We start from the raw sequence: 12,365 nt of genomic DNA on the forward strand, positions 1-12,365 counted from the left end.
CCAGCTTACCAGCAGGTCCACAGGTGATCGACACTTTCACACAGTGATAGGGGCCATTAGTTCCTCAATTTCTCTGCCACTGTTTTTAATCTCAACATGGACTAGGATGATCACATGAACTATATTCAGACTTTCAACAATGTCACATCTTATGACACAACATCCTCTGTCATACTATGCTCATCCAGAGTACTTATTAAAAGATCTCCGACGAAGTGGCCTCTTGTGGTGTCCGCCAGGCATTGTAGCGCCGGCCTGGTGAGGAGTATAGCCCAATGATGAAGCATGTCACCTTTAGGTGAGTGAACGCAACTTGTCTTAAAAGCACATGCTACCTAGGGTGTCTGCGTTCAGTTACAGCTAATGACTCTGGGACTGAACCTCCGGAACAGTATACTGTGATTTGACTGTTTTATTTTAACAAATGTACATAGCAGATATTGGCGCTTGCTTGTTTCACAAAAATGATCGGATACCTGCCTCGGAGCGCACTTCCTACAGACGAGTACAGGGTTATCATGTTGCTGCTACAAGCTCCTTACCTGTGTGAGTTATCGGGAACGATGCAGGAGGCAGACCCAAACCATCCACATGTGGAGATCAATGATAAATACTGAAGAATTAACAGAGCTTCCAAGCTGGTGACCATTACTTAATTGACCTTCAAAATAAGACACTTTTTAGTATTCTGGTGACTCATGACCATAAAAACAAAGGTTATAAATTTCAATATTGTGTCAAATACTTATAAAATGAAACTGGATATGCTGAATCGGATGTTGCGCCAGGTCATGTGTGACACCCTCCACCACTATTGCTTATGGGACTTGTAGTTTTGTTTTTCTCATTAAAAGGATGGGCTCTAAAGTCCCAGTGTTCTAAGCGATGTTGGTCAAAATCAGAGGCCTGACGGAGGATGAAGCATGACACTGCTCTGCTTAGCAGTGAGATGACTGACAGTTCCCCAGCCCTTCCATTCTTTGACAGACAGAGGCTCGTCGGCCGTTCATATTTTTTTGCAACGACAAAGAAACTTTTATTGCAGCTTCTGTCAACTGAAGCGATAAAACGCCTAGGCATGTTTCATTAACTACATGAACAATCAAGAACATGAGTTTCTGGAAAACTATCAAGCAACCAATCGGAATCAGCCGCCCTTCACACCCAGGAAATCCTACTCTATGGCAGGGTGCTGCCTGCCACAATATATTGCAGGTTACTTCCAACATAATCTGATTTATACATACATACTCCAGGGTGCTGCCAGCTATCGGGTCTGCACACAGCAGTCTGGAGCCACTCAGGAAGGAGGTAAGCTCTTCATTTCATCTTAAGCCCTTAGGTTACATTCACAGCCTGATGGGTCCGGAGAACTTTATCCGCGCTTTAACTGCGCCGAGCAGATAGACGTAGCACATCATAGTCTGTGTTGTGTGCTGGGTGATGCCTGGCATCTTATTATCGTTGGCGGATGGATGAATCTCTGATAAGAGCTACTACAAGGAAAGCAGAGAAACAGGACCACAGATCGCCACAGATCGCCACAGAGCGACAACTGCCCAGAAGCTGAAGAAAGAACTCTGGAACAGCAAACCTCCTCCACCCTGGAGATTCTCCTGGGTAAGCAAATGATGGTAATGAAATGCAAACTGCAGCATTAAGGTCACACACTACAAGATCCTTCCCTTTAAAACGAAGATAATAGCCTACAATAAAAAAACTAACCAAAAAGCAACACAATTAGAAAATGGATTTCCAAATGCTGTAAAAGAGAAAAAGTTAATACAAATTGATAATATTAAACTTTGTTGGTACCTTAGTAATGTGCTTACTTCTTGGCTTCGCTCCATCTGCAGCAATAACCGTCTGAAAGGAGAAATTACTGCTGTGAGTCTCAGAGTCTTCAGTGTTACTGGTCTCAGTCACGAAGACTGCGGTGTCGGAAGATAACTTTCTCTTATTTGGCTTTATAGTTCCACCAGTCACGCCATCGCTTTTAGCAGACACGCTACTGTCAGCAGCATCATAACTTCAGGCAGATCAGCAAAGCGGATATCACAATTCACATTGGGTGAACAAACTCGTCTCTGCAACATACATCAACTCTGTTCTCAAATTTGCTTGGGGCTGTCAAAATGCTGCCATATATTCGCCACACTTTCCTGACTACCTTGTTTTAAAAAGTTATGACATTCAAGCGTAATTCTTGGTTCGTCTGCAAACTGAGGTTTTTTAGAGATTCTATTGCCACACAATACTCATCCCATATTTCAATCTGTCCACATGGTGCTTCAACCCTGGTAGGTTATCAACTGCCTGTTTTGCAGATAATGTTAGATAGTTTCTGTAAGAAACTGAATTATTATTTGCGGTAGATGTGGAACAATCACAACCGTTGTCAGAGTGAACTTTCAAAGCCATTCAATTAACCTAGGATCAACCCCCTGGTACCTAATCACCGAACAGGCAGGCTTAACTTAAGGTAATATGAAAAATATGTATGCAGAAACCAAAAAAGTAAAAGTCAAAATGCAAAACAAAAAAAACAAAAAAACAAATAGAAAAATAAAGTAAAGTGTATTGAACAACATGACACTAAAATGACAAAATCCAATAAGGGGAATGAGATATAAACTGTAACTCTGTAAAAATCACAAGGTGCCAATGGGTGAGAGGCCTGGGCATGGATTAGTCTCTCTGGAGCTGACTGCCAAGTCAGAGGAAACCGGAGGCCACGGCCTGCAAGCACATAATGCAGGAATTAGCCGCAGTGGTACTAGAAGACATCTAGTGCTCCAGGCTCAGATAGGGCTGCTGGCCTACAGGGGGATTCACAGCAGGTTCGGGCGCAAATTGCTTAGAGTATTGAGAACAAGCAGCAGATGCCCAGCAGGGCAATAGCAGACGGTCGAAGACAGCATGGCCCGGACGAGACTGAAAGGGAGTGACACCTAGGGCCCTCACCATCAAGCAACAGCGTAGTGGACCTCAGCGGGAGGACAACCCGGTGACTGCCACCCACTGGGGCTGGGACCCCCACGACAAGGCATGCCGGTCTGGTGATGTGGTAAGAGATATAGCAGCCATGTCCTCAGCGAGAAGCAAGAAGGATCAGAATCTAAAAAAGATGCTGACCAAGCTCCCGATGACAGCAGCGGAGAAGGGAGGCTCTCCCCAACGACACAAATCAATCAAGATGTGGACACCTCTGAAGCCCCAGTTACCAACGCCTTTTTAGAGTCTCTATTCGGTGCATTACAAGGCGACTTGCAGACGCTGAAAAGGGAAATAGCGGGGAGATGAAGGAGATAACCGATGGAGGCCACACGTTCCCAAACGGCATCAACGTCCCGCCTTTTGATAAGGCGGGACGTCGATACCGTTGGGGACCGTATGGCCTCCATCGAGGATCAGGAGCAAGCCCAGGAAAAGGAGGTGGAGCATCTAGAGCAAGAGATAGTCCGGCTCAAGGCTCAACAGATCGATCTCCAGACACACAGAGAAGACCTGGAGAATCGGTCTCGGCAAAACAACATCCGTGTTAAGGGAGTTCCACCTAAAGAAGAAGGGCCAGACATCACACAATACCTGCAGGGTCTCTTCAGGAGCATACTGGGCGCCCCACCGGATATTTTGGCTTACATTTCAGACTTTCAACTAAATGAGTGTATGCTACGTGCTGCCAGGGACAAGCAACCACTAAGATATCAGGACCACTCCATAGCTTTGCACCATGACCTGGCTCTTATACCCCTTCAAAAGTGTAGAGAGTTCCGAGTGGCAACTCTGCGTCTTCGAAATCAAGGAATACCGTATTCTTTGGGTCACCCTTTCTGGCTGATTTTCATATGGCAGGGCATACTCCTCCAGCTCAGATCCATGCAGGACACTTGCCAGGTGCTGGGCATTGAGAATCCAATCCAGGAGGAGACAGAGGGCCCACAGACCAAAACTCCTCGAGAAAGATGGCATAAGGTCTACGGGAGGCGTAGCACAGAGCGAGCAACGAGACCGAACCCCAAGACCATGCCACGAGAAATTCTGGCAGTGCTGGAGACATTGGCGAAAGAGACATTCCCCTATGATGACACCGTGAACGACTGAGGGACAGATAAGTGACATTTGCAAGGCTGGGTGGGCGGCGAACAAATCTGCTGGGAGCGTAGAGACACGGGGAGTGTAGAGACATGGGGAACAGGAAACACACGTTCCCAACTATTCCGACTTCCAAGGACGCGCACGCACGAAAGGCGGGCCCTGGACAATTTGAGGTTAATGGGTTTCTAAGTTGGAGTTAGGGAGGGGAGGGTGGAGAACTGGTATGCAGGTTAAAGACGTTGAAGAGAGGATCAAAGGGCAATGAAGGCCGGGCAGACGTTGGGGGCTCAGGGGGAAAAGGGATCACAGGGACCCAAATACAGGCCAAAGCTGGTGCACTCACTATGACACGCTATTTCCCAGCCCACACTGAAAATTCTCACTCTCAACGCGAGAGGTCTCAACAATCCCAATAAAAGGAGGTCCATCCTTTCCTACCGGGATAACATGGAGGCAGATGTGTGCCTCCTCCAGGAGACACAGCTCCTCTCCAAAGATTGGCATAGAATGAGGTCACGACTCTTTCCCCAGCAGTTCTTTTCATCTACCCTGGATAAGAAGGCGGGTGGCAATTTTAGTAGCCAAGCGTTTTAAGGGGACAGTGGGGGAAAAGGTGGCCGAAATCAAAGAGGTTGATGGGAGCAGGGCCATCGATAGCGTAGGTGTTGGTATGAGTATTTTAGATGCCGAAATTGTGTCGCAAACTGGCAGATACTGCTTCTGCAATCACCCTTCACCCGATATACGATCAATCCAGGGGCTGCGTCAATTGCCTATAGATAGAAACGGGTCCTCCCCCCAACCCCCTATACCAATAACCATTTCAAATACCAACCCCACCAGGGATGGTGCTAATAGGTTAAACAGGCCCAGGGGCTCGAATCAGAACAGGTTGTCTAGTACCTCGTGCATTAATGTTCCTGCCGCCCCAAGTATGAATGGATAATCAGGATGTCCTGAGTCTGCCGCCCGCTGCTTGCCCTATGTGTTGGTACTGGCAGGGGTACCCACTTTAAAGAGGGATCAGCATGAGTCATGGAGCCAGCTACGCATGAAATGTGCGGACTGGCTATCAAGGCATAGAAGCTTCCATGTATCCGAATTAAAGGATATTATTATGGCACGCAGAGTTGGGTGAGTCAGTGCATCTACAAAAAAATATCGAAGGGGACAGTATTCTAATTAACTTTCGCAGACCTTCTTTGGTGAGACACCTACTAAGGGGTTGCAAATTCATAACACCTAATAGCACTAACATATGCGCACTACCCCTTGGTTATTTCCTCAAACCAAGTCATGCTCCTTTCACCAACAATTTCTCTTGAATTACTACCTCTAATAGGTTCCAGACCTTGTCTGGATTAGAGACACAAGACTGACTATGAACTTTTGGGGAAAATACTGATCCTGCTATTAGGTTACCTCATGCCCTGCCAGTAACTGAGTGTACTATTCCCACAACCCACTTATCCCCCCTATGCAAACGAAGGCCTCAGCAAGTTCAGACATCCGTATCTTAAGCTGGACTGTTGCAAGGTTGTACTCTAAACTTCACCAGACAGATTGGGTACAACTTATTAAAGACCAAGATATCCTGTTGTGTTAGGAAACATGGGCCACACAAGAATTGCATATTGAGGGGTTTGAATGCCATAATATCCTAGCAACAACCCCCAAGCAGGGGGGGGGACTTTATTAATCTGGGTCAATATTAAGACAGGGAGATGCATAAAAACTGTACATACAGATAACAATAATTTTCTAGGCATATTATTTAATAGGGTAATTTCCTTTTGGATAATTTATTTTTATAACAATTATTTTCATTCTGTTCCAAATATGCATTTTATAAATGTGATTAATTTTAATGCATCTATTGAAAAATCCAAAGACTCTTTTAAGTCAGTAGGAATCTGTCTGGGGGGCGATTTTAATGCTAAGCTAACTTACTCATGGTCAAGCGAATATTCACATAGCAGCAGACAAACATGCATTAGGGGTAGAGAGCTAATGGACCATTTGAACACCTTTAACTTAATTAATGTTATGGAAATTGATGCAACTACAAAAGATAATGCTCCCCATTAACCGACATTCAGAGGGAGGGGCTGCTCATCTACAATTGATAATGTTTTTTATCCCCACCCCCCGCTTTAGAAGCAAGCTTGCTTAAAGCCGGAATTATGGCCACAATCTTTGGGGACCATAACCCAATATAAATAATGTTACGGATGTCTCCAGTTCCAACGCCTCAGACAGAATGTGGTGCTGGAGATCTATCACCATCCACAGATAACCGCAGGCTGGTATGGCGAGGCATTAATAGCGCAGACCGATTCAGTTGTATGGTTAGGGGAAACATGAATCTTAGTAACATCTGTTTAGAGGCCCTGTTCCACACCCAGTGGCTATCAGCGCCTTTACCGAATTCAGTGCAGCCATTAAATCCTTGCTGTCTAACCCCATTTGTACAGTACTGCGCGAACCTAGATGGTTCAATCAGGAGTGCTCAATTGTCAACAGGAAGCTCCGCAAGGCCCTATCTCAAAGCCCTAGGTGTAATGATTTGGTCAAGTCCTTAAGGTTGACATATAGGCATGCTATTGCTAATAGGAAGGAACAATTATTAGGTGAGCACTGGGATGCGCTCATTAATGCTGCCAGCTTAAATAATGTGAATATATTTTGGACTACCATTAAAGAGTTAAGATCAATGGGACAACCGTTAACTCCCATCAGCTGCAACATAATGAGCGCTACCTGGGAAAGTCACTTTTCCACTATTTACCAAGAGCCTTCTTTTGAATCCGACCCTTTTATGAAAAGGGTGCCACCTGGTGTCTCATTATCAATAAACGAGGTTGAGGAAGCTATACGTCAGAGTGCGGGCAATACAACTCCAGGCCCTGATGGGTTGCCCATCGATCTTATTAAATATAAACCAGATTTGTTGGCCCCACTGTTGTTAAATATTTTTAATATTCTAACCAATGCCCCACTGCCTAAGACATGGTGTACTAGCACGATCGTTCCTATTTTTTTTAAAAAAGGGCGATTGAACACAACCTTGTTGCTGTAGACCGAGCTCCCTCATAGATAACACCCTTAAAATTTTAGCAGAGTTTTATATACAAACATTTTAACCTGGACAGAGGACAATCAGATTTTAGAACAATGCCAACTAGGCTTCAGGGGTAAAGTTGGCACAAATGAGCAAAGTCCTAATCTTAATTTGATCATAGGGAAGTACACTATTGCACAGCACTCGCCACTTTACTTAGCTTTTATGGACCTGTCCTCAGCTTTTGATTTTGTCAATAGGTCCCGTCTATGGTCCATCCTTTTAGAATATGGACTGGATGAGGCCCTTGTTCATTTTTTGGCCTATCTCCATAGGGACCTGAAAGCGTGGGTCAGGATTGTTGGTGGGGGAGAGGTTTCCACTTACATCAGTGTAGACAGAGTGGTCACACGTGTGTTCTGGCCCCTTTTCTATTTATCATATATATAAACAATTTACATAAATCACTGATCACACTAACTAATGATATTCCCAGAATTCAAGGCAAACCTCTCCCATTCCTTTTATACACAGATGAGGCGGTTTTAATTGGTCGCACACCAAATGCACTACGCACTTTAGTTTGAGGTTTCACAGATTTTATGTCCGGCTTAGATTTATGCACAAATTTTAAGAAATCTTTTATAATGCCTTGTGGGCCAAGGAAATGTCCTTTAAATTTTATCTCTGTGGGTGACCAAAAATGAACTTGCACTGCTACTTTACCTTATCTGGGAATGGTCTTTGCTGCGTACTGCACCTGGTGTGAACACTTGGCATATTGTAAAAGTAAGTTCTCGAGGGATTTTAACTCAATCCTCAGTCTCCTCCGCCCTAAAAGATCGGGAACAATTCCAGCCTTTTTAAAGATTTTTAAGATCCAGAGTGTACCAATAGCTACCTATGGGGCAGAGGTATGGAGTGTTGCCAAATGCTCTTACGTCCAATCAGAGGAAAATACATTTTGTAGAAAACTCTTGGCGCTCCAATCTCCACCTCTCTGTACATATGTCAAGGCGAAGGCGAACTGAAATTAGAATATATTGAAGACATCATAAGAGCCCGCCCCACACTATTTTGGCTATCCATAATGAAGAATCCCGAGTCTTCTCTCACAAGGGACATAATAGATGATAGTCTTCCCTGTGAGAAAGGGATGGATATTCCATGGCTTCCTGGGGTAGTCAAGAGTCTGGAAAGTGTTAACCTTGGTAGACTGTTTGCCAATTCGAACACAGCTGTAACAATGGACAAAAAAGTTTTAAAGACAGCACTGTACGCACTTTATAGCGCGGAAAGACTAGAAAGGGAATTGAATAGACAAACTGTTGCAAAATGTATATCCATTGCGTACCCTGAGCATTGTCTACCAAGTTATATTGCACTACCCATGTCCCGATGGGAGAGAGGCCTCCTATTCCGTCTAAGAGCTGGGACAGTAAGATATTTGCTTTGTTTTCCCTATAGCTATAACGCAAAACGTGACTCCCTGCCATGTCCATATGATGGTCACAGCGGTCAAACACTTTTACACTTTTTATTCTTTAGTAGATACTATATGAAATATGCACAATGGTTGCTAATTCTGTATTTTAAAAAATTGTCACCTATTAATTTAACAGATGCTCTTGACTGCAAATTTAAATTGGACAATGTTGAATTGATCTTGAGCATTGGCACCTTTTTGAGAGTAGCTACGGGTGCACGGAAATCTATGTGCAATCTATGAAGTCATTTGTATTGTACTATTCACAATATGCACTTTACCTAGGTTTACTGTATTTTGCTACATTATGGATTGGAAATTGCTATCTATTTCATTCAAAACATCTTTATTCGATTTGTGGAATCATAAAAGAAAAACAATGCAATATTTATAGATACATCATTTCCGTCCAATGCCATAATCCTTGAGAAAGTAAATTGCAGATTTTTGGGTATCATTAAATTTGTGCAAATACGCAATTCCAAGATAAGGTGCAGTTAGTAGAATCAGTGCAAATAACATGGCCATTAGGTTCTCGGTGCAATAGACAATTAAAATAGTAAAGTACAGTGCATATGTATCATAGTTGTATTCCCAAAGGTACTTGTGCCCCTTATATGTTTATCTCAGTAACAATTAAAAAAGGAAATAATAAGAACTACTACAAACAAAATACATTGTAAAATATTAAATACTATATACAATAAAACGTTTCGGCGATTCAGTCCTGCAATACTCAATTAATGTTCTTTTATCCTCTATTGCAGAATCCTAGTTAAAATTTCAAACCCTTCTTCATTTTTATATAGTTGATAGCCAATAAAAATCTAGAAACTCCAAATACAGTAAGCTGGGTGTTATCTGTTTTTAAAATGCGTAACATATCATTATATCTCCTGACACCCATATTCCTGCCCAACGGCACAATCCATTTTTGTCTAGCTCTCAGGTAAGTGGGGCAGAAGAACAAAACATGTGCGATATTTTCCTGCATTCCCAGCTGGCACATTTTACACTCACTATCTTCCCCCCCATTTCGGCAATTTTCCCATTTGGTTGTAAAGGACTTAACACGGAGGGTCCCATACCTGAATTTCAAGTACAATATTTTCGCCAATTGGGGTTCGATTTGGTCTAAAAATGCCTCAAAGCGGGGTGTTGGTTTAACCATCAGAATATTGTTTGTGAGTGAGCCAACTCCACAATTTTGTAAAACTTTGTGCACAGTGAAGTTCCAATACACCCTTCTGAGTTCCCTTTTTGATTCTGCGGTCAACCTTTCTGGGTGGTGCCGGAACTCACTAAGCCCCAAGGTCAAAAGCCATCTACGTATATTAGCCAGCCATGGGAAAGCAACATGGGTATCTAGTGCGATAAGTTCACTTAGTGCCTGCCTGTAGATATGGAGTTCATCAGTGGCCCATAACCTAAACCAATATGACAAAGTCATCCACACAGCCCTATGCTCGATGCGTTTTAACCCCAGATCGTACATGTAGGGGATCACCGGTGTATTTTGGGGGAGGGGGACCATCGCTCTTAAAACCCTGTTTTCTCTCACGGTTAAGGTGGATATTTGCTCTCCGCTCCACAGCTCCGAGCCATAGAGAGAAGCGGTTTAGGCCCGGGATTCGTATACCTCCATTGCTGGGGTGATGGACTTGGTACCAATAGCATTGAGCTTTTTCAAGATGGGCACTGAATTTTGCATGAAAATGGTCCCAGATTTTCCGACATGCGGGCACCATGAGAGCTTAGAATCTAGGGTCACCCCTAAGTAAACAAAAGTGTGAACCCATTCTATCACTACGCCATTCAGCAACATCTTTTTCTTAAAACTTTTGTGTGGCCTGATGGACATGTATTTTGTTTTTGATGGGTTTATTTCCAATCCTTTTTGTTTACAGTACACCACCAACTTATTCAGAAGATTTTGCAGTCCCATTGGGGTCTGTGAGAGGAGGATGGTATCATCCGCAAATGTCAGAGCACATACATGAGAGCCACCTAACTTTGGGGAATCGTGGTTTGTGTCCAATAGGAAATCCACCATATCATTAACATAGAAGAGAAACAGGGTAGGCGCCAGGACACAGCCCTGGCGGACCCTCTCCTCACCGGTATCTCCTCTGTCAACTCCCCGCCCATACCTCAGCGCACTTTTGCAAAATTATCTTCATGTAATTTTATGAGTTGCACCAGTATGGTTTTTGGGACCCCTTGATTTAGCAGATTTATCCACAGCAGATCTCTTGGAATTGAAACGAAAGCAGCCTTTAGGTCAATAAAGGCCATATACAAATTGCCGGATCTTAGTTTAGTATACTTCCAGGAAATGGTTAGCAGCCTAAACACCTGATCTATGGTGCTGATTCTTTTTCTGAACCCTGCCTGGCATGGGGATAATATGTTGTTGTCAACTAGCCAGTTGTTTAGCCTGTTCAGTATCTGCTTTGAATAGACCTTTTGGGTAATGTCTATCAAGCTGATAGGTCTATAATTAGCGGGATCGTCCCTACTGCCCTTTTTGTATATAGGGACGATCTCCGCGCCCTTCCATGATATAGGGATAGGCTTCCCTCTGCTAATTGCATTGCACAGTAAGTTGATATACAGTGCCCATACCTCTGGGTCATGTCTAAAGAGGTCTCCCGGGATAATATCTGGGGCTGGCTCTTTGGACGGCTTAATGGCGACTATAGCCTACTTAGTATCTAAGATACTAAAATACAGTGGTTCAAACTCCTTGGACATTGTCAGCTCTTTAATTATGCATACGTTCTCGCTTGAAGGGGAACCCGGACATGCATATAAATGTGCAAAGTGTCTGAACCATGTTTTAAGATCTAGATGGTAGTCCTGGGCTGGCTTGCTCGACTTATTGCCGTTTGCAACAATTGATCTCCTGCCCTTGCTGCGGCTAGCAAGTCTTCCCAACCAGAGTCCTCCCAATGTCTACGTTCTGGTACAGTCTGAGCTTGCTGTGCTTGAGATTGTGTGCCTTTTGCCTGCGTTTTTGATTCTATGGCTGCTGTTTTTATTTGTTCCATTCTGTAACAGTTCTCTCATGTAACCTCACTGGTTCTATTGGTTCTATTGCACGGTGCTGTGACACCTTCGGGTAAGGTCCCCGCTTTATAAGAATGCATTAAATAAATGACCTCACCTGGGGTTTCATGTGGGTGCTGTGCTCTCTGTTGTGGGTCGGGTTAACAGAGGGCCTGTGGATAAACAACTGCGCATGTGCTGGGGACAGACACTGCTACCCACAGAACGGGCTAAAGAGGCCTTGGATTTGGTGCGCATGCGCGGAGGACAGACACTGCCTTCCGCTGCCGAGCGAAGGTTAAAGAGGGCCTTGGAAGAACAACTGCGCATGCGCGGCGGACAGACGCCGATGTCACTACAATCCAACTCCAGAAGTCGATGCAAGAAAGATTTCATTTAGTTCACAGCACGGAGCGCAGTGAAGGGCGACAGCTCAGAGCCAGCACAGGTGGGACTCAAAGAAGCACAAGAATTCCAGTGTCCGCGCGGGGACACAATGAATGAGATATAACTGCCTCCCGCCGCAGAGCGCGAGGCGCCTCGCGCCACAGCACAGGGTGAGAGGTATTTAAATGCAAAGCTCCTCGGTCCGCTCCTCTGGGGGAAATGTCTTTCCTCTGCGCAGGCGCAGTGAGGCTTCGCGTCGTCTGTGCAGGGCAGTTCACAGTCCGT

Source organism: Lissotriton helveticus, chromosome 1_2 (assembly GCF_964261635.1).
Source record: "Lissotriton helveticus chromosome 1_2, aLisHel1.1, whole genome shotgun sequence".
Classification (NCBI taxonomy): domain Eukaryota; kingdom Metazoa; phylum Chordata; class Amphibia; order Caudata; family Salamandridae; genus Lissotriton; species Lissotriton helveticus.